General features: G+C 56.8%; 1 pseudogene across 1 annotated transcript; it reads left to right on the forward strand.

Moving 5' to 3' along the window:
• The first annotated feature begins 249 nt into the window (after positions 1-249).
• On the forward strand, positions 250-15716 carry LOC149428482 (autophagy-related protein 9A-like; annotated as a pseudogene). The gene is made up of 9 exons (XR_016310726.1): positions 250-990; positions 1060-1213; positions 2522-2702; positions 2815-3048; positions 4027-4259; positions 7817-7928; positions 9521-9602; positions 9690-9855; positions 15488-15716. The product of XR_016310726.1 is annotated as an autophagy-related protein 9A-like (transcript).
• Positions 15717-17178: the final 1462 nt, after the last annotated feature.

The raw sequence follows: 17178 nt of genomic DNA on the forward strand, positions 1-17178 counted from the left end.
CCTCGTTGCGTGTCAGCGGGGGGAGCGGCGCCCCCCTCGTTGGTGTCAGCGGGGGGAGCGGCGCCCCCCTCGTTGGTGTCAGCGGGGGAGCGGCGCCCCCCCTCGTTGGTGTCAGCGGGGGGAGCGGCGCCCCCCTCGTTGGTGTCAGCGGGGGGAGCGGCCGCCCCCCCGTTGGTGTCAGCTGGGGGAGCGGCGCCCCCCTCGTTGGTGTCAGTGGGAGGAGTCCTCTGACCCCCCTCCCCCCTACAGGAGGAGCTGTGTAACTACAGCTGGCAGGAGGTGCAGGGCCGCCTGATCTCCCTGCAGCGGGAACACCCGATGGCGTCCACAAGAAGGAGCTGACTGAGCTGGACATCTACCACCGGATCCTGCGCTTCAAGAACTACATGGTTGCCATGGTGAACAAGAGCCTCCTGCCGGTGCGTTTCCACCCGCCGCTGGTCGGGGAGGTGACCTTCCTCAGTCAGGGGCTGAAGTAACACCTGGAGCTGCTGTTCTTCTGGGGCCCCGGCTCGCTCTTCCAGAACAAATGAACCTCCAACCCAAATACAAACGTCCCGGGCAGAGGCTGGAGCTGGCGCAGGAGCTGAGCCGCACCATCGTCCTCCTGGGATTGGCCAATCTGGTCCTGTGCCCCTTCATCCTGGTGTGGCAGATCCTCTACGCCTTCTTCAGCTACACCGAGGTCATCAAGAGGGAACCGGGGCCTGGGGGCCCGCCGCTGGTCGCTGTACGGCCGCCTCTACCTGCGCCACTTCAACGAGCTGACCCACGAGCTGCAAGGCGCGGCTGAGCCGCGGCTACAAACCGGCCCCCAAGTACATGAACTCCTTCGCCTCCCCCTGCTGGCCATCGCGGCCAAGAACCTGGCCTTCTTCGCTGGATCCATCCTGGCCGTCCTCATCGCTCTGACCGTGTATGACGAGGATGTCCTGACCGTGCAGCATATCCTGACGCCATCACTGTCCTCGGTCATGTCACCATCGCCAGGTGAGAGGCGGGGCAAGGGGAGGGGTGCCATTGGGTGTGGGTGTGTTCTCATAAGCTCCTCCCCCGCAGGTCGTTCATCCCGGATGAGCACATGGTGTGGTGCCCGGAGCAGCTGCTGCAGTGCGTGTTGGCTCACATCCACTACATGCCGGACCACTGGCAGGGCCACGCCCACAAATCTGAGACCCGCGACGAGCTGGCGCAGCTCTTCCAGTACAAGGCGGTAAGACCGACCAATCGCCTTCCTAGATCTCTGCTGGGAGGGGAGGGGGGTTGTGCCTCAGGAGCACTGGGGGGGGGGGGGGGGGGGGGGGGAGTGTACTGCGGGTTGTATGATCCAGTGTCAGTCGGTATGCGGGGTGTATGATCCGGTGTTGGTATGCGGGGTGTATGATCCGGTGTCAGTCGGTATGCGGGGTGTATGGCCCGGTGTCAGTCGGTATTGCGGGGTGTATGATCCGGTGTTGGTATGCGGGGTGTATGATCCGGTGTCAGTCGGTATGCGGGGTGTATGATCCGGTGTCAGTCGGCATGAGGGGTGTATGGCCCGGTGTCAGCCGGTATGCGGGGTGTATGGCCCGGTGTCAGTCGGTATGCGGAGTGTATGGCCGGTGTCAGTCGGTATGCGGGGTGTATGGCCGGTGTTGGTATGCGGGGTGTATGATCCGGTGTCAGTCGGTATGCGGGGTGTATGATCCGGTGTCAGTCGGCATGCGGGGTGTATGATCCGGTGTCAGTCGGCATGCGGGGTGTATGGCCCGGTGTCAGCCGGTATGCGGGGTGTATGGCCCGGTGTCAGCCGGTATGCGGGGTGTATGGCCCGGTGTCAGCCGGTATGCGGGGTGTATGGCCCGGTGTCAGTCGGTATGCGGAGTGTATGGCCGGTCAGTCGTATGCGGGGTGTATGATCTGGTGTTGGTATGCGGGGTGTATGATCCGGTGTTGGTATGCGGGGTGTATGGCCCGGTGTCAGCCGGTATGCGGGGTGTATGGCCCGGTGTCAGCCGGTATGCGGGGTGTATGGCCCGGTGTCAGCCGGTATGCGGGGTGTATGGCCCGGTGTCAGCCGGTATGCGGGGTGTATGCCCGCTGTCAGGTGTCGGTATGCGGGGTGTATGGCCCGCTGTCAGGTGTCGGTATGCGGGGTGTATGGCCCCGCTGTCAGGTGTCGGTATGCGGGGTGTATGTTCCGGTGTCAGTCGGTATGCGGGGTGTATGGCCCGCTGTCAGGTGTCGGTATGCGGGGTGTATGATCCCGGTGTCAGTCGGTATGCGGGTGTATGGCCCGGTGTCAGTCGTCGGTATGCGGGGTGTATGGCCCGGTGTCAGTCGTCGGTATGCGGGGTGTATGGCCCGGTGTCAGTCGTCGGTATGCGGGGTGTATGGCCCGGTGTCAGTCGTCGGTATGCGGGGTGTATGGCCCGGTGTCAGTCGTATGCGGGGTGTATGATCTGGTGTCAGTCCGGTGAGGTCAGACGTTGGTTGGTTCTCTGGGTCTGTGGTTCCTCCATCTTGGTGGTTTCTCTGGCAGGTCTTCATCCTGGAGGAGCTTCTCAGCCCAATCATCACCCCGTTCATCCTGATCTTCTCCCTCCTGACACAAATCTCTGGAGATCATCGACTTCTTCCGGAACTTCTCGGTGGAGGTGGTTGGTGTCGGTGACATTTGCTCGTTTGCTCAAATGGACATCCGGAAACACGGCAACCCTCAGGTGAGTTCCGGGGGGGAAGGCAGCACAGGGACAGGCGAGTTCCGGGGGGAGTGGACAGGTATTGGTCATGTGTTCCTCGCTCTCTCCAATCGCCTTGTCTGGTTGTTTGCAGTGGATGTCGGAGGGTCAGACGCAGGCCTCGGTGTACCAACAGGCGGAGAACGGGAAGACCGAACTGTCACTGATGGCACTTCGCTATCACCAATCCACACTGGCAACCGCCATTGGAGAGCTCCATGTTCATCAGTCATGTGAAGGAGAAGGTGCACAAGATGCCGCCAACGCTCCTCCTGCCCAGCAGATCCTGTGTGACGCCCCCATCTGCAGCTCCCTCCTGTCCAACGTAGTCTGGAACTGCGGTCAGTGTTCTGAACTCCTCCACTCTCACCGCCCTGTGTGATCCTGCACATCGCCTTCCTTCCATCCCTCCCTTTTCTCCCGCCTTCATTCCTTCTCCTTCCTCCGCCTTCCTCCTGCCTTCCTCCGCCTTCCTTCCTTCTTTTTCCCGCCTTCCTTCCTTCCTTTTTCGTTCCGCCTTCCTTCCTTCCTTTTCGTTCCCGCCTTCCTTCCTTTTTCGTTCCCACTTTCGCTTCCTTCCTTCTCCTCCTCTTACTTCCTTCCGTTTCCTGCCTGCCTTCCTTCCTTTCCTTCCTTCCTTTTTTTCCCGCCTGCCTTCCTTTCCTTTTTCCCGCCTGCCTTTCTTCCCTTCCTTCCTTTCTTTTTCCGCCTGCCTTCTTCCTTCCTTCCTTTCTTTTTCCCGCCTGCCTTTTCATCCTTCCTTCCTTCCTTCCTTCCTTCCTTTTTCCCGCCTGCCTTTCTTCCTTCCTTCCTTCCTTCCTTCCTTCCTTCCTTCCTTCCTTTTTCCCGCCTGCCTTTCTTCCTTCCTTCCTTCCTTCCTTTTTCCCGCCTGCCTTTCTTCCTTCCTTCCTTCCTTCCTTCCTTCCTTCCTTTTTCCCGCCTGCCTTTCTTCCTTCCTTCCTTCCTTCCTTCCTTCCTTTTTCCCGCCTGCCTTACTTCCTTCTTTTCCCGCCTTCCTTCCTTCCCTTTTCCTTCCTTCCTTCCTTCCTTCCTTCCTTCCCTTCCTTCCTTCCTTCCTTCCTTTTTCCCGCCTTCCTTTTTCCCGCCTTCCTTTTTCCCGCCTTCCTTTTTCCCGCCTTCCTTTTTCCCGCCTTCCTTTTTCCCGCCTTCCTTTTTCCCGCCTTCCTTTTTCCCGCCTTCCTTTTTCCCGCCTTCCTTTTTCCCGCCTTCCTTCCAGCCTTCCTTTTTCCCGCCTTCCTTCCTTCCTTCCTTCCTTTTTTCCTGCCTTCCTTCCTTCAGCTCACAGTCTGTCTTGTCTCCTCAGCCGGATAATTTGCTGGCCAGCGTGCTGGTCCACCCAGTGCTGACCGCCAGTGGATTACCGTCTCGGGATCGGCGCTTCGCTCAGCCAACAACCACGGCGTCTGCTGCCGCCAGCATATTGGCATCCCTTTCTGCATCACAGATCTCTGGCCGTCCACAGGGGGCGCACTCCATCCCTTCCCTGTACAACAGTGAGCGCACTGCACTGCAGCAGAGGTGAGTGACCCCTCCCCTCCCCCTCCCCACGGCGGCGTGTTCCAACTCATTATTATCTCTCTTTCCGGGTTTCTTTCTGTTACGCCCCTTTCACCCGGGAGTTCCGTATGTCCGATCTTCATCTGTCCGTTTACAGATGAGAACTGACCCCATGTATTTCTATGGGACTATCAGATGTAAACGGATAATCCCCCCTTATGTATTATACATGGAGATCATATCCCCCCTTATGTATTATACATGGAGATCATATCCCCCCCCTTATGTATTATACATGGAGATCATATCCCCCCTTATGTATTATACACGAGATCATATCCCCCTTATGTATTATACACGGAGATCATATCCCCCCCTTATGTATTATACATGGAGATCATACCCCCCCCTTATGTATTATACATGGAGATCATATCCCCCCTTATGTATTATACATGGAGATCATATCCCCCCTTATGTATTATACATGGAGATCATATCCCCCCTTATGTATTATACATGGAGATCATATCCCCCCTTATGTATTATACATGGTGATCATATCCCCCCCTTATGTATTATACATGGAGATCATATCCCCCCCTTATGTATTATACATGGAGATCATATCCCCCCTTATGTATTATACATGGTGATCATATCCCCCTTATGTATTATACATGGAGATCATATCCCCCCCTTATGTATTATACATGGAGATCATATCCCCCTTATGTATTATACATGGAGATCATATCCCCCCCTTATGTATTATACATGGAGATCATATCCCCCCTTATGTATTATACATGGAGATCATATCCCCCCTTATGTATTATACGTGGTGATCATATCCCCCTTATGTATTACACGTGGAGATCATATCCCCCCTTATGTATTATACAGGGTGATCATATCCCCCTTATGTATTATACATGGAGATCATATCCCCCCCTTATGTATTATACATGGAGATCATATCCCCCCCTTATGTATTATACATGGAGATTATATCCCCCCTTATGTATTATACATGGAGATTATATCCCCCCTTATGTATTATACACGGAGATCATATCCCCCCCTTATGTATTATACACGGTGATCATATCCCCCCCCCCCCCCTTATGTATTATACATGGAGATCATATCCCCCCTTATGTATTATACATGGAGATCATATCCCCCCTTATGTATTATACATGGAGATCATATCCCCCCCTTATGTATTATACATGGAGATCATATCCCCCCTTATGTATTATACATGGAGATCATATCCCCCCCTTATGTATTATACATGGAGATCATATCCCCCCCTTATGTATTATACACGGAGATCATATCCCCCCCTTATGTATTATACACGGAGATCATATCCCCCCCTTATGTATTATACACGGAGATCATATCCCCCCCTTATGTATTATACACGGAGATCATATCCCCCCCTTATGTATTATCACGGAGATCATATCCCCCCCTTATGTATTATACATGGAGATCATATCCCCCTTATGTATTATACAGGAGATCATATCCCCCCCTTATGTATTATACATGGAGATCGTATCCCCCCTTATGTATTATACATGGAGATCATATCCCCCCCTTATGTATTATACATGGAGATCATATCCCCCTTATGTATTATACATGGTGATCATATCCCCCCTTATGTATTATACATGGAGATCATATCCCCCCTTATGTATTATACATGGAGATCATATCCCCCCCTTATGTATTATACATGGAGATCATATCCCCCCCTTATGTATTATACATGGAGATCATATCCCCCCCTTATGTATTATACACGGAGATCATATCCCCCCCTTATGTATTATACACGGAGATCATATCCCCCCCTTATGTATTATACACGGAGATCATATCCCCCCCTTATGTATTATACACGGAGATCATATCCCCCCCTTATGTATTATACACGGAGATCATATCCCCCTTATGTATTATACATGGAGATCGTATCCCCCCTTATGTATTATACATGGAGATCGTATCCCCCCTTATGTATTATACATGGTGATCATATCCCCCTTATGTATTATACATGGTGATCATATCCCCCCCTTATGTATTATACATGGAGATCATATCCCCCTTATGTATTATACATGGAGATCATATCCCCCCCTTATGTATTATACATGGAGATCATATCCCCCCTTATGTATTATACGTGGTGATCATATCCCCCCTTATGTATTACACGTGGAGATCATATCCCCCCCTTATGTATTATACAGGGTGATCATATCCCCCTTATGTATTATACATGGAGATCATATCCCCCCCTTATGTATTATACATGGAGATCATATCCCCCCCTTATGTATTATACATGGAGATTATATCCCCCCTTATGTATTATACACGGAGATCATATCCCCCCCTTATGTATTATACACGGTGATCATATCCCCCCCCCCCCCCTTATGTATTATACATGGAGATCATATCCCCCCTTATGTATTATACATGGAGATCATATCCCCCCTTATGTATTATACATGGAGATCATATCCCCCCCTTATGTATTATACATGGAGATCATATCCCCCCCTTATGTATTATACATGGAGATCATATCCCCCCCTTATGTATTATACATGGAGATCATATCCCCCCCTTATGTATTATACACGGAGATCATATCCCCCCCTTATGTATTATACACGGAGATCATATCCCCCCTTATGTATTATACACGGAGATCATATCCCCCCTTATGTATTATACACGGAGATCATATCCCCCCCTTATGTATTATACACGGAGATCATATCCCCCCCTTATGTATTATACATGGAGATCATATCCCCCCTTATGTATTATACATGGAGATCATATCCCCCTTATGTATTATACATGGAGATCATATCCCCCCCTTATGTATTATACATGGAGATCATATCCCCCCCTTATGTATTATACATGGAGATCATATCCCCCCCTTATGTATTATACATGGAGATCATATCCCCCCTTATGTATTATACATGGAGATCATATCCCCCCTTATGTATTATACATGGAGATCATATCCCCCCCTTATGTATTATACATGGAGATCATATCCCCCCTTATGTATTATACATGGAGATCATATCCCCCCCTTATGTATTATACATGGAGATCATATCCCCCCCTTATGTATTATACATGGAGATCATATCCCCCCTATGTATTATACATGGTGATCATATCCCCCTTATGTATTATACATGGAGATTCATATCCCCCCTTAATCTCCTCTTCTCAGTACAGAATACATTCAGTTCCTCTAATCTCTCCTCATAGCTGATCTCCTCCATGCCTCGTATCAGTTTGGTTGCCCTTCTCTGTACTTCCTCCAGTTCCCCAATGTTCTTTCTGTGAATTGGAGCCGAAAACTGAACTGCATATTCCAGATGAGGTCTTACTAATGATTTGTACTGGAGAAGGGGGGGAGTAAAAGTTGTCTCTGTGGTGGGGGGTGGAGGTTGTACCTTTTGTGGGGGGAGAAGTGAAGAGCCGTATTGTATGATCGTTGTGTTCTGTCTCTGTCGCAGCGCCGTGTCACCGAGTGACTTCCAGGTCCAGAGTGTCTCTCGCTCTTCTCTGCTGCTGGCCTCAGAGTTTGCATCTGCTGAGATGAGTCTACACGCCATTTACATGCATGAGGTGAGTGTCCGTGTCCTGTACGGATCATGGGATGGGTCCTACTCCCAGAGACCAGGACTGTCTGTACTACTTCCACTCTGATATCTGGTGAGTGCGCGTCTGCACAGAGGAGACCGAGCAAGTAATGGAGCGCCAGAGCCATCCCGACACGGAGATACACACAGCTCCGCCACCAATCCCAAACCATGGACTTCAGCGCCTCTCCTCTGCCTCCGCTCTGGTGCTGTCCTGCGTCTGATTCCTCTCTACGCTCCTTTCTCCCGCTCCTTTCTCTCCCGCTCCTTTCCTCTCCGCTCCTTTCCTCTCCCGCTCCTTTCCTCTCCCGCTCCTTTCCTCTCCCGCTCCTTTCCTCTCCCGCTCCTTTCCTCTCCCGCTCCTTTCCTCTCCCGCTCCTTTCCTCTCCGCTCCTGCTCAAGCGCTTTCTTTCTCCCTCCTTTCCTGTGCTTCCATGTGCATACAACCAGTCTGTCTTTGCTCTCCTCTGCTCCTCTTCTCTCTATCTCTCTATGCTAACACACTCTTCCTCTGCTCTCGCCCTCTTTCCCCCCCCCCCCCCCCGCGCGCTCTTCTGCTCTCCCCCTCTTTCCCCCCCCCCCCCCCCCACGCGCTCTTCTGCTCTTGCCCTCTTTTCCCCCCCCCCCCCCGTGATCCTCTGCTCTCGCCCTCTTTCCCCCCTTCCCCCCCCCCCCCCCCCCAGTGATCCTCTGCTCTCGCCCTCTTTCCCCCTTCTCCCCCCCCCCCCCCCAGTGATCCTCTGCTCTCGCCCTCTTGATATGGAGGGGATTGGAACACCTGAATCGCATGACTGGGAGGGGATGGGAACACCTGAATCGCATGATATGGAGGGATGGGAACACCTGAATCGCATGACATGGAGGATGGGAACACCTGAATCGCATGACATGGAGGGATGGGAACACCTGAATCGCATGACTTGGAGGGATGGGAACACCTGAATCGCATGACTTGGAGGGATGGGAACACCTGAATCGCATGACTTGGAGGGATGGGAACACCTGAATCGCATGACTTGGAGGGATGGGAACACCGGAATCGCATGACTTGGAGGGGATTGGGACACCTGAATCGCATGACATGGAGGGGATTGGGACACCTGAATCGCATGACATGGAGGGGATTGGGACACCTGAATCGCATGACTTGGAGGGGATTGGGACACCTGAATCGCATGACATGGAGGGGTTTGGAACACCTGAGTCACATGACATGGAGGGGTTTGGAACACCTGAGTCACATGACATGGAAGGGAGGATTGGAACACCTGAATCGCATGACATGGAGGGGTTTGGAACACCTGAATCACATGATATGGAAGGGAGGATTGGAACACCGGAGTCACATGATTGGGAGGGCCGGGGCCAATACTTGGGGCAATGTAGTGTATCACAACTGTGTGTGTTCTTTTCTGGAAGAACACTTTAATTTGTGGCGGTCCTTTCTTCTCGCACGTCTCGGGGGAGGAGGTTGCGCACGATTCGCTGTGAATTATGCACTTTAAATATAATTTTGATATTGGTAAAGCAGAAATCACAGAATGTTCATCAGCCCAGCAATCCTCTCCGTTCTTCCAGGTACACCAGAGTCAGGGCTCAGCACAGCGCCCCCTGGGGATGTGGCAAGCATCGGATCTGTCTCCCCATCAGAGACCCCCACCCAGGTGAAGTTCTGTGTATACTGTGTCTGCATTCATCTCCGTATACTCCGCTAACTGATAGTGACTGCTCTACCGTCCTTCCATTGCAGGAACCAGGTCCGGTCCTCGGTCGGGGTACCACGGTCTACGCCTCGGGGGATGGGAGGAGGAGGAGCAAGAGGTGGAAGAGCGGACACCCTTGAAGGTGTCTTCAGCAGCCCACAGCACAAGCAGCAGCAGCAGCGGTGCCAGCAGTTAGCACATCCCATAAGGGTCAGTGGTGGGAGTCTGTGTATACTGGGGGCGGGGTTGTATATGCTGGGGGGCTGTGTGAGGTGTGGGGGGGCGACGGGCCGTGTATGCTGGGGGTTGTGTGGTGTGGGTCGGCTGCATGTGCTGGGGGTTGTGCGAGGTGTGGGTCGGCTGCATGTGCTGGGGGTTGTGCGAGGTGTGGGTCGGCTGCATGTGCTGGGGGTTGTGCGAGGTGTGGGTCGGCTGCATGTGCTGGGGGTTGTGCGAGGTGTGGGTCGGCTGCATGTGCTGGGGGTTGTGCGAGGTGTGGGTCGGCTGCATGTGCTGGGGGTTGTGCGAGGTGTGGGTCGGCTGCATGTGCTGGGGGTTGTGCGAGGTGTGGGTCGGCTGCATGTGCTGGGGGTTGTGCGAGGTGTGGGTCGGCTGCATGTGCTGGGGGTTGTGCGAGGTGTGGGTCGGCTGCATGTGCTGGGGGTTGTGCGAGGTGTGGGTCGGCTGCATGTGCTGGGGGTTGTGCGAGGTGTGGGTCGGCTGCATGTGCTGGGGGTTGTGCGAGGTGTGGGTCGGCTGCATGTGCTGGGGGTTGTGCGAGGTGTGGGTCGGCTGCATGTGCTGGGGGTTGTGCGGGTCGGCTGCATGTGCTGGGGGTTGTGCGGGTCGGCTGCATGTGCTGGGGGTTGTGCGGGTCGGCTGCATGGGCTGGGGGTTGTGCGGGTCGGCTGCATGGGCTGGGGGTTGTGCGGGTCGGCTGCATGGGCTGGGGGTTGTGCGGGTCGGCTGCATGGGCTGGGGGTTGTGCGGGTCGGCTGCATGGGCTGGGGGTTGTGCGGGTCGGCTGCATGGGCTGGGGGTTGTGCGGGTCGGCTGCATGGGCTGGGGGTTGTGCGGGTCGGCTGCATGGGCTGGGGGCTTGTGCGGGTCGGCTGCATGGGCTGGGGGCTGTGCGGGTCGGCTGCATGGGCTGGGGGCTGTGCGGGTCGGCTGCATGGGCTGGGGGCTGTGCGGGTCGGCTGCATGGGCTGGGGGCTGTGCGGGTCGGCTGCATGGGCTGGGGGCTGTGCGGGTCGGCTGCATGGGCTGGGGGCTGTGCGGGTCGGCTGCATGGGCTGGGGGCTGTGCGGGTCGGCTGCATGGGCTGGGGGCTGTGCGGGTCGGCTGCATGGGCTGGGGGCTGTGCGGGTCGCGGGTCGGCTGCATGTGCTGGGGGCTGTGCGGGTCGCGGGTCGGCTGCATGTGCTGGGGGCTGTGCGGGTCGCGGGTCGGCTGCATGTGCTGGGGGCTGTGCGGGTCGCGGGTCGGCTGCATGTGCTGGGGGCTGTGCGGGTCGCGGGTCGGCTGCATGTGCTGGGGGCTGTGCGGGTCGCGGGTCGGCTGCATGTGCTGGGGGCTGTGCGGGTCGCGGGTCGGCTGCATGTGCTGGGGGTTGTGCGGGTCGCGGGTCGGCTGCATGTGCTGGGGGTTGTGCGGGTCGCGGGTCGGCTGCATGTGCTGGGGGTTGTGCGAGGTGCGGGTCGGCTGCATGTGCTGGGGGTTGTGCGAGGTGCGGGTCGGCTGCATGTGCTGGGGGTTGTGCGAGGTGCGGGTCGGCTGCATGTGCTGGGGGTTGTGCGAGGTGCGGGTCGGCTGCATGTGCTGGGGGTTGTGTGGATCGGCTGCATATGTGTGGGGGGGTGTATGCAGGGTTGAGTGATAAATCTGCAGTTGCAGCATTCGGTCTAGTGCGCTGTAGTGGGTCCAGCAGTGAACATTCTAGTACTGCAACAGAAAGGAAAGGAAATCTGGCGCACAGAATCCATGGTCTAAGTTTCCACATCGAGGAGAGAAGGCCACGAGAGTCTTTCCCGTACATTGGAGAGGAAAGTGAGGCTCGGTAGGTGAGCAGGCCTCTGCAGACTAAGCCTCTGTTCTGAAAATGGGAGCATTTGGGCAGTAAGGAATTGTGCCGCCAGGTACCCGAGGCTGGTGGGAGAAATTTGCACCATTTGATAGGTTGGAGGATCGGAGGTCATAGGATGAGAAGAGATGCATGATCCTTTCCATCCACCAGCCCATAGACCATACATGAGTTCAGGTTTCAGGCTGGAGATCAAACCTGATCGGACATGGATGTCTGGAAAGTGACTCCATCATTCTGCTCCTGTTCATCGGCTCCAGTTGGGTTAGGCTGAACTCGGGCAGAGATGGCCATCGCTCTCCTCGGCTCGGCTGAATTCAGTCAAAGAGAGGGAAATGTGGCTTCTTCTAACTTGGGAGTAGCTCCATGTCGCTCTCCTTGGCTCGGTCAAGCTTGAGATGAGCTGGCCGTCACTCTCCGTGCCTTGGCTGAGCTCAGGAGTAGCCAATGTCACTCTCCGTGCCTCGGCTGAGCTCGGGGGTAGCCAGCGTCGCTCTCCGTGCCTCGGCTGAGCTCGGGGGTAGCCAGCGTCGCTCTCCGTGCCTCGGCTGAGCTCGGGGGTAGCCAGCGTCGCTCTCCGTGCCTCGGCTGAGCTCGGGGGTAGCCAGCGTCGCTCTCCGTGCCTCGGCTGAGCTCGGGGGTAGCCAGCGTCGCTCTCCGTGCCTCGGCTGAGCTCGGGGGTAGCCAGCGTCGCTCTCCGTGCCTCGGCTGAGCTCGGGGGTAGCCAGCGTCGCTCTCCGTGCCTCGGCTGAGCTCGGGGGTAGCCAGCGTCGCTCTCCGTGCCTCGGCTGAGCTCGGGGGTAGCCAGCGTCGCTCTCCGTGCCTCGGCTGAGCTCGGGGGTAGCCAGCGTCGCTCTCCGTGCCTCGGCTGAGCTCGGGGGTAGCCAGCGTCGCTCTCCGTGCCTCGGCTGAGCTCGGGGGTAGCCAGCGTCGCTCTCCGTGCCTCGGCTGAGCTCGGGGGTAGCCAGCGTCGCTCTCCGTGCCTCGGCTGAGCTCGGGGGTAGCCAGCGTCGCTCTCCGTGCCTCGGCTGAGCTCGGGGGTAGCCAGCGTCGCTCTCCGTGCCTCGGCTGAGCTCGGGGGTAGCCAGCGTCGCTCTCCGTGCCTCGGCTGAGCTCGGGGGTAGCCAGCGTCGCTCTCCGTGCCTCGGCTGAGCTCGGGGTAGCCAGCGTCGCTCTCCGTGCCTCGGCTGAGCTCGGGGGGTAGCCAGCGTCGCTCTCCGTGCCTCGGCTGAGCTCGGGGGTAGCCAGCGTCGCTCTCCGTGCCTCGGCTGAGCTCGGGGGTAGCCAGCGTCGCTCTCCGTGCCTCGGCTGAGCTCGGGGGTAGCCAGCGTCGCTCTCCGTGCCTCGGCTGAGCTCGGGGGTAGCCAGCGTCGCTCTCCGTGCCTCGGCTGAGCTCGGGGGTAGCCAGCGTCGCTCTCCGTGCCTCGGCTGAGCTCGGGGGTAGCCAGCGTCGCTCTCCGTGCCTCGGCTGAGCTCGGGGGTAGCCAGCGTCGCTCTCCGTGCCTCGGCTGAGCTCGGGGGTAGCCAGCGTCGCTCTCCGTGCCTCGGCTGAGCTCGGGGGTAGCCAGCGTCGCTCTCCGTGCCTCGGCTGAGCTCGGGGGTAGCCAGCGTCGCTCTCCGTGCCTCGGCTGAGCTCGGGGGTAGCCAGCGTCGCTCTCCGTGCCTCGGCTGAGCTCGGGGGTAGCCAGCGTCGCTCTCCGTGCCTCGGCTGAGCTCGGGGGTAGCCAGCGTCGCTCTCCGTGCCTCGGCTGAGCTCGGGGGTAGCCAGCGTCGCTCTCCGTGCCTCGGCTGAGCTCGGGGGTAGCCAGCGTCGCTCTCCGTGCCTCGGCTGAGCTCGGGGGTAGCCAGCGTCGCTCTCCGTGCCTCGGCTGAGCTCGGGGGTAGCCAGCGTCGCTCTCCGTGCCTCGGCTGAGCTCGGGGGTAGCCAGCGTCGCTCTCCGTGCCTCGGCTGAGCTCGGGGGTAGCCAGCGTCGCTCTCCGTGCCTCGGCTGAGCTCGGGGGTAGCCAGCGTCGCTCTCCGTGCCTCGGCTGAGCTCGGGGGTAGCCAGCGTCGCTCTCCGTGCCTCGGCTGAGCTCGGGGGTAGCCAGCGTCGCTCTCCGTGCCTCGGCTGAGCTCGGGGGTAGCCAGCGTCGCTCTCCGTGCCTCGGCTGAGCTCGGGGGTAGCCAGCGTCGCTCAGTTTATTTTCCCTTAGACTGGCCATCAGGAGACATCTGTGAATGCACCGAGACCATCTATGAGCCTCACCATCCTGGCCGACTCACCAACACCTCCTTCTCAGTTCTCCTTGTGAGGGAAGGAAAAGCTGCAGCCCTCACAGTTGACACCAAGGTCTGCTATTGGATCTCCTCACCCTACAATGTCCAATTCTGTGTGAGGGTTCCAGCAGGAGGGTTCAGCCTTCTAATATAACAAGGGCCCATGTGGATGGGGCGTATGTTTGCTTCAGACGGGTTTTACTTTTACATCCACGTGTATGGGAATGCAAAATCTGCTTAAAGCAGGTCTGAAGTAGGTCAAATGCAGGCCAGGAGCTCCGCGGCAGGTGGAAGGGAGGTCAATGTAGGCCAGGAGCTCCACAGCCGGTCAGAGGTAGATCAAATGTAGGACAGGAGCTCCATGGAAGGCCGGAAAGAGGTCCAATGTAGGACAGGAGCTCCACGGCAGGTCAAAAGGAGGTCCACTGTAGGGCAGGAGCTCCAGGGCGGGTCCACTGTAGGGCAGGAGCTCCAGGGCGGGTCCACTGTAGGGCAGGAGCTCCAGGGCGGGTCCACTGTAGGGCAGGAGCTCCAGGGCGGGTCCACTGTAGGGCAGGAGCTCCAGGGCGGGTCCACTGTAGGGCAGGAGCTCCACGGCAGGTCAGAGGGAGATCAAATGTAGGCCAGGAGCTCCACGGCAGGTCAGAGGGAGATCAAATGTAGGCCAGGAGCTCCACGGCAGGTCAGAGGGAGATCAAATGTAGGCCAGGAGCTCCACGGCAGGTCAGAGGGGGAGGTCCAATGTAGGACAGGAGCTGGGCGCCAGGTCAGAGGGGGAGGTCCAATGTAGGACAGGAGCTGGGCGCCAGGTCAGAGGGGGAGGTCCAATGTAGGACAGGAGCTGGGCGCCAGGTCAGAGGGGGAGGTCCAATGTAGGACAGGAGCTGAGCGCCAGGTCAGAGGGAGGTCCAATGTAGGACAGGAGCTGCAGTGCAGGTCAGAGGGAGGTCCAATGTAGGACAGGAGCTCCGCGGTAGGTCAGAAAGAGGTCCAATGTAGGACAGGAGCTCCGCGGTAGGTCAGAAAGAGGTCCAATGTAGGACAGGAGCTCCGCGTAGGTCAGAAAGAGGTCCAATGTAGGACAGGAGCTCCGCGGTAGGTCAGAATGAGGCCAATTGACCGTAGTTGACCTTCTTCCCTGCAGACGGCTCCTGTAGGTGAATCCTCAATGATCTCAGAAGCCCTGTAGACTGATGTCGCTGTTGGAAGACCTCATAGTGACTTCTAGTGGAACCTTCCAGATCCCGGCTCGTCTGTTGACTTGATGACGTGTTTGTGCTGTAAGAGAAGAATGGTTGTAGGATGACACATGTATGTGATATTCCAGATATGTGCTCTGTCGTGTGATTGGATGGTAGAAGAGACGGCTGTGACATGTGACTGGGATGTTCCGTCTGAGGACTGGATGATGATGTCATGTGGTTGGATGATACGACCACCTTCTCTGTCTGTGCTGTGATTGGTCCGTGCCTGTCCTCATGTCTTCCCATTGTTCCCCTCAGGTCCCTCATCGATCGATCAAACATGTTCTTGGGGCTCTTCATACCTATGGGACCTGGTGCTGCTCCCGATTGGCCCCCAGAACTGAGAGGGGCCCGGCTGGTCCTTCCATGTATTATTTTTCTATCAGACGTCGGTGCATGGCCACACCCCGTGCCGCTTCTACAGAGAGACTACGTTTTATGTCGCTGAATTTTGGATAAGCTACTTGTAAAGGAAGATATAGAGATATTTATTATTTCCAGTGTTATTATCGATCTGCTGCCCTCATTCAGAATGTTGCTGCCCTCTGGGGGGGGGGGGGTCCCCATATTGGAACGCCCAAAGACTGTCCCCCCCCCGCCGAGGGCTTCCAGCTGCTTTCATATCGGTGTTCCCACCCTCCGGGCTCTGCCTTGCCGGCACTCCACCCATATCTGTAATATTACTCCCATCTAGAATGGATGGCGGGATCCAGAGAGGGGGAGGGGTTGGCTGCGCACGGAGGAGGGGGGAGGATTTGTGCTTCCAAAGTGCCTTGTGGACATGAGGACGTCACCGCTTCACTCACGTTTCATGTGCTGCTCATACGGCTGCCTCTAGGGGCATCACAGCACCCTCCTGACCACTGGATGTGATCCCAGTTCCCAGTCACTACATCCGTCCTGTGGATTCTGCTCAGTTCCAGCCAAGACCCGAGACGGGGCATCTGCAGGAGACTTTACCCTCCCCGGGGGGGGCCCTTCACTGCTCTGTGTACTGAGGATGGTGGTCAGAGGGGTCTATGAGGTCATATGGGGGGGGGGCCCTTCACTGTTCTGTGTACTGAGGATGGTGGTCAGAGGGGCCGATGAGGTCATATGGGGGGGGCCTTCACTGTTCTGTGTACTGAGGATGGTGGTCAGAGGGGTCTATGAGGTCATATGGGGGGGGGGCCCTTCACTGTTCTGTGTACTGAGGATGGTGGTCAGAGGGGTCTATGAGATCATTTGGGGGGGCCCTTCACTGTTCTGTGTACTGAGGATGGTGGTCAGAGGGGCCGATGAGATCATTTGGGGGGGCCTTCACTGTTCTGTGTACTGAGGATGGTGGTCAGAGGGGTCGATGAGGTCATATGGGGGGGGGGGGGCCCTTCACTGTTCTGTGTACTGAGGATGGTGGTCAGAGGGGTCTATGAGATCATTTGGGGGGGCCCTTCACTGTTCTGTGTACTGAGGATGGTGGTCATAGGGGTCTATGAGGTCATATGGGGGGGGGCCTTCACTGTTCTGTGTACTGAGGATGGTGGTCAGAGGGGTCGATGAGGTCATATGGGGGGGCCCTTCACTGTCTGTGTACTGAGGATGGTGGTCAGAGGGGTCGATGAGGTCATATGGGGGGGGCCCCTTCACCGTTCTGTGTACTGAGGATGGTGGTCATAGGGGTCTATGAGGTCATATGGGGGGGGGCCCTTCACTGTTCTGTGTACTGAGGATGGTGGTCATAGAGGTCTATGAGGTCATATGGGGGGGGGGGCTTTCACTGTTCTGTGTACTGAGGATGGTGGTCATAGGGGTCTATGAGGTCATATGGGGGGGGCCCCTTCACCGTTCTGTGTACTGAGGATGGTGGTCATAGGGGTCTATGAGGTCATATGGGGGGGGGGGGCCCTTCACTGTTCTGTGTACTGAGGATGGTGGTCATAGAGGTCTATGAGGTCATATGGGGGGGGGGG

The sequence above is a fragment of the Staurois parvus genome, unplaced genomic scaffold, assembly GCF_062004578.1.
Source record: "Staurois parvus isolate SC_StPar_1 unplaced genomic scaffold, SC_StPar_1.0 ptg003205l, whole genome shotgun sequence".
In the NCBI taxonomy this organism is placed as follows: domain Eukaryota; kingdom Metazoa; phylum Chordata; class Amphibia; order Anura; family Ranidae; genus Staurois; species Staurois parvus.